Source organism: Chrysochloris asiatica, unplaced genomic scaffold, assembly GCF_000296735.1.
Source record: "Chrysochloris asiatica unplaced genomic scaffold, ChrAsi1.0 scaffold00013, whole genome shotgun sequence".
Taxonomy (NCBI): Eukaryota; Metazoa; Chordata; class Mammalia; order Afrosoricida; family Chrysochloridae; genus Chrysochloris; species Chrysochloris asiatica.
The window spans coordinates 33,975,648-33,981,749 of NW_006408531.1; the positions used below are offsets into that span (position 1 = coordinate 33,975,648).

At 36.3% G+C, this 6,102-nt stretch overlaps 1 protein-coding gene across 1 annotated transcript in view; it reads left to right on the forward strand.

Moving 5' to 3' along the window:
• TRDN (triadin) overlaps positions 1-6,102 on the forward strand; it is a 203,327-nt gene that overhangs the window by 89,666 nt on the left and 107,559 nt on the right. The gene's annotated exons all lie outside the window — the stretch shown is intronic.

Below are 6,102 nucleotides of genomic sequence, written 5' to 3' on the forward strand. Positions count from 1 at the left end.
ATTCTTAACCACTACGCTACCAGAGCTCCTTTGCATTGCATTAGAGGCATACAAATAATGCTTAGCATTGTGTTTGTTATATTACAAGCATTGCTTTTATGGGGACCTATGTGGTCACACAATTTTAAAGAAACTTGTAGGCATAGGAAGCAAAAACACTTAAGGGAGATATTTTTTTAAATAGGCCCCAGTTTCCCCAATGGGTCAGTCACCCATGATTTGGATGAACCAAAGCAAAAATAAAATCTTATATGCATTGTATTTGTGCCATACACTCAGAAAACATAAGAATTTTCAAGGGTTATGACATGGAATGCTGTTCCAACGGTTATTATTAGGTCAAAAAATGGCTAATGCAAAACAACTTGTAGTGAATATTAAAGTTATAGATAGTAAACTTTTAAATTGTAAAAGTTTTGGATGAACCTCACATTTTGCCAACCACCTGCTCCTCGGAAACCCTTTACAGATTCATTAGGAGTCGGAACCAACTGGACAATCCTTAATAACAACAATGAATCTATTTTACAGTGCCATGCTATTTATATACTCAATGTACTTCCTTTATGTGGAAGATCTCAAGTCATTCTGCTGCTGTGTCTGACGATTATAAGGTCTGAGTTTGTTCCAGACTGGATCGCCAATCCTTATATAATCATGACATTGAAGCGTTAAATGCAATCCTATTTATTTTTGAATTTAGGTAGCTAATGTCTTCTTATTGTTCTCTTTCCTTTTTTGATTCTTGATTCCTTTGGTTGAGAAACTGGTTATAGATAGACTAACCGACCCATGACTGAACTGGCTCTGTTTTCCTATTAGGTGGGCAGCCTGCACAAACTCATCTGGTTCCAAACGATTGTGGTCTCTGCCATATGTTCTTAGAGACTGTGTTATTAATTAAATAGTGATGCTGCTAAAATGGATGTAGTGATACAGATGGCACCATTTGCATTTGGGTCTAGGTATGTCAGTAGCCTGCTGCCAAAGGTTGAGCAATGAGCTGTGGAGTGGGTTTATTAAACTATGTGAATTTTGCATAATTAAATCAGTGAATTTGGCAGAAGCTTAAAATAATTATTTCAAAGGCTGAACAAGAGTTTAGTAACTTGAATTTATTTCCTAAGTAAGCCAGATATGTTTTGGGAAAGTGAATATTCCTCAAACAAGATAAATAAAGTTTCAGGTTTTCAGTGGTGAACTGAGCATCAGAGGTAGGTTTCTGTACGGCACAATTTTCTTGTTTAAATAAGAAGAAACATTGCATTTTCCTGCTTATTTTCCCATCTCTAAGCCAAGTGGAATAATGCCTGATCTTTATTCCCAAGTAGTTCAGGGAAAATACATTTGATATATGACATTTATATTTGTTTTCTGAATGCCACATTACCTATCATTTGTTGTTCTATACCATGAATAAGGAGGCTTGGTGTGGAGCCAAAGGGCATTCTACCTCCATGCCGGTTTGTACCGCAAGGTCAGCAGTTCAAATTCACCCCCCTTTCCTCAGAAACCCTGTACAAGGTCACTATGAGTTAAGACCACCATACTTAACAACAACAACATGCTATGAATAGTTAGGAATTTGAATTCTTTTAAAATCACTTTGAATTCATAAGAAAAGGCATAATTACTAATCAAGGGATTAGTAATCTGTGATGTTTTTACACAAACAAGCAAATAACTGAATCTCAATAAGCTCATTATGCTGTAGCAAGTGATATTTGGGGGAAATAGCATTCTTGGTAATGATGGAAATTAGATCACTTCCTACGTTCTCTTTTTATTTTTCCTTCATGGGACTCAAACGGTGTTTTGCAAGGTCTTTTGTTTAAGGAGCTGGGAATTCACTGGGGGAAGCCCAGAGTCTACTTCTAGATGATTTACTTGGCAACTTAAATACAGAAAACCAAAAATGTAAACTCCCATAAAACATTGTTGTTGTTAAGTGACATAGAATCGGTTCCCATGAGTAGCGACCTTGTATAGGTTCAAAGGAGCTCTGGTAGAGTAGTGGTTATGAATCGGACTGCAAACCGCAAGGTCAGCAGTTCGAAACTACTAGCTGCTCCGCAGGAGAAAGATAAGGCTTTCTGCGCCTGTAAAGATTTATAGCCTCGGAAACCCTGTTCAGGGTCACTATGGGTTGGAACCGACTCGAAGGCACTGGCACTTAACAACAACAACAACAACAACATAGGGTTTCAAGGAGAGGCTGGTGAGCTTGCACTGCCTACTTTGCAGTTCAAGCCAACCTTGAGGTCAAGTGCTTATCCTAAGGTACCACATCCATGTAAATATGCTGTTAATTTATTTTTTAAGGTATCAGAGAATTAATCTGTTTCCACAGAAAATTTGATAGTATTTTAGAATCATCTACATTATCTAGGTGATTTATAATTTAATGGGCAAAAGTAACTGTTATTTCTCCCTTGTTTCTCTTTTTTATTTCGTTCCATGTTTTTCAGTAGGGAAAAATGCAGCAGTGTCATGGAACTATAAAGTAAAACTTCTAATTTATAACCTCTCAATGAGTATTTCTTCTGGTTTTAAGTATAAACACTGACATACTAAATTAAGATTTACCTTTGAACTAAATAATGCATTACTTATTTCTCACATGAATAAAATGAGAATTTATTGCAATAACATAATCAGAATAATGCCTATATTACAGTTTGAAAACATGTGATTTTGCAATCCATATTGTATGCCTTTTTATATCATTTTCTTTTCTTTCTCCCCATTAAAAAATTTTTTTTAATCTATAAGTCTGTATCTCTAGTATAGTCCTAGGATTTGCTCACAGCTGTAGAATCTGGAATTCATCTGTGAGCCCCAGTGGTTAGCCCTGGCCACTTTCAGGTTGACCTCACTGTTTTGTTTGCACTTCTACAAATCTGGCTTACTACGTACTCATTTCTGTTCTTTCCCTCCATCCCACCAGTCTGTGCACAATATAGCTGGCATGAGTTAGACGAACTCTGATAGTTTTTCTTAGCAGGCATCATATACCTCATTATATGCTGAGTTCCTATAAGACTCTTCCCCACTATTTCTAAGTTTAACAAAACTGAGAAATGAAATGTGTCACTATTTATCTTTGGTAGATATTTCAAATAGTATTTCCCAAGTAGATTAGTTTCCTAAATCTGTTGTAATAAAAGTATCATAAACTTGGTGGATTTAAACAATGAAAATGTATTCACACCATTCTAAAGGCAGTTGTTATTTCACTTCCTATTTAAAGTCAATTTGAATTCTGTCAGCTCCCTGTTGATGTGCTTCTGTAATCATTTTTTAATTATCTTAAACAAAGTTTTACCTATATATGATACTAATGATAATATTTGATAAATTATCTTTCTGTTGGAATGGGCACAAATTGACACTTCTAGTCAATTGACCAAGTAGCTCTTTTCCAAATTTCTTGGCATGGTCAGTGAATGATTCTAGCTCTGAAACAGTTTGTTTGAAACATTTTAATTAGCATTACACCAATTTCTAGTGCCGTCTAGAAGAGTCAGGAATGCATCCTTTGGTTTAGGGTCCCTGTCCTGTAATTACTCTGACCCACATGGAGTTGCCATGAGTTGTAATAAACTTGAACAACACTGTTTTGTTTTTGGTAGTATGCATATACTTTAAATGCAAGCAAGCTTCATAGTGTCCTGAATAGCTCAAGTGTTTTTTAAATTGGATAATCCTCCAACATTTAATTTAATAATTAATGACAGAAATCAATTTAGGAACCCACGTGGAACATTCATTTTGATAAAGGAAGGTTGAGGAAGGATTCTGACTGTCTTGTAACCTCACACAAGATTTTCACCTGGTTTGACACAGATATACTAGTAGATGTATTTTACTCTAATCCCTGGAGAAGGATGTTAATATCTATTGTAAAAAAATGTCTCAATTCCTGTGATCCTTTGTCCTAATACTTGGCATTTTGTTGTTGTTAAGTGCCGTCGAGTTGGTTCCGACCCATAGCATCAATCCATCTTCTTGTGGAGGGAATTCTTCTTTCTGGCTGACTATCTTTTGCACAGTGTTATTCTCAAAGGATCAATAACATGTCCAAAGAAAACAAGGTAAAGTCTTGTCATCCTTGCTTCTAAGGAGCCTAGAGATCTGACTGTACTTCTTCCAACATAGATTTGTTTGTTCTTCTAGCAGTCCATAGTACTTCCAATATTCTTTGCCAACACAATAATTTGAATGCATCAATTGTTCTAAGGTCTTCCTTGTTTACTGGCCAATTTTCACGTATATATGATTGGTTGGAGTCCTAGTGTGGCGCTGTGGGTTAATGTTCCATACTGCAAAGTTGCTTGAACTGCAAGGTCAGTGGTTCAAGCTCACCAGCTGCTCTTTGGAAACCCTATACAGAGTTGCTATGGGTTGGAACCGACTCGATGGCACTTAACAACAACAATGAGGCGATTGGAAATACCACGGCTTGGGTCAGGTGTACCTTAGTCCTCAAACTGGATATCCTTGCGTTTTAACACTCTAAAGAAGTCTTTTGCAGAAGATTTTTGCCTAATGTAATACATCTTTTGATGCCTGGACTATTGTTTTTGTGAGTGTTGATTAGGATTCCAAGCAAAAACGAAGTCTTGACAGCTTCCATTTTTTTCTCCATGTATAATGAATGATACTATTTATTGGTCCTGTGGTGAGGATTTTTTTACTTTACTTTGAGGTGCAAAACATACTGAAAGCTATTGTCTTTGGCCTTCATTAGTATTTGAAATAACTTCCAGCAAGCAAGATTGTAGTATCTGCACATCAAAGGTTGTTAATGAGTCTTTCTTTAATCCTGATGCCTCATTCTTTTTCATATAATGCAGTTTCTTGGATTGTTTGCTCAGTGCACAGAATGGATAAATATGTTGAAGGGACACAAACCTGACACAAACCCTTATTATTTTAAACCCTTTCACTATCTCCTTATTCTGTTCTAATGACTGCCTCTTAGTCTACCTATAGGTTTCTCATGAGCACAACTAAGTGTTCTGGAATATTCATTCCTTGCAATGTTATCCATAGTTATTTATGAGCCGTATAGTTGAATGTCTTTGCATAGTCAATAAAGCACAAGTTATATTGTGCTTATGGTTTTTATAAATAATAAATACAGTGAAAAGTACAAGTTTTATTGTGTTTCATGGTTTTCTCTGCTTTTAGCCAAGATTCATCTGATATTAGCCATGGTATCACTTGTTCCACATCCTCTTCTGAATTGAGCTTGAATTTTTAGCAATTCTTTTTTGATGTATTGTTGTAACCATTTTAAAAATTATCTTCAGCAAAATTTTACTTGCATATGATATTAATGATATTGTACAACAATTTTCTCAGTCCATTGAGTCAACTTTTTTTAAAATGGGCACACATATGGATATCTTCCAATCGTTTGGCCAGGTAGCTGTCTTCCAAATTTTCTTGGCATAAACAAAAGAGTGTCTCCAGCACTGCATCACCGCTAAAAGCTATTGTATTTGATCTTCATTAGTATTTCAAATCATTTACAGCTGTTGAAATATTTCAATTTGTATTCCATCAATTCCTAGACCATTATTTTTGTCAATCTCTTCAGTGTAACTTGGACTTCTTTTGTCATTATCATTGGCTCTTGAATATATTCTCTTTCTTGAAATGGCTGAGCATCAACCATTTCTTTTTGGCACAGTGACTCAGTATATTCCTTCCATCTTCTTTTGATACTTTCTACATTATTCAATATTTTGCTCACTGTTGTTGTTGTTAGGTGCCATCGAGTCAGTACTGACCCATAACGACCTTATGCACAGTAGAACAAAACACTGCCCGATCCTGGGCCAACTTCACTACTGTTGCCACACTTGAGTCCATTGATGCTGCCACTTGACCAATCCATCTTGTTGGGTGTCTTCCTCTTTTTCTCTGACCCTCCACCTTATATGCTTCTCCAGCGACTGGTCCCTTCTGACAATATGTCCAAAGTATGAGAGACGAAGTTTGGCCATCTTGGCTTCCAAGGAGCACTCTGGCTGCACTTCTTGCAAAAGGGATCTGTTGGTTTTTTTGGCAGCCCATGGCACTTTCAATATTCTC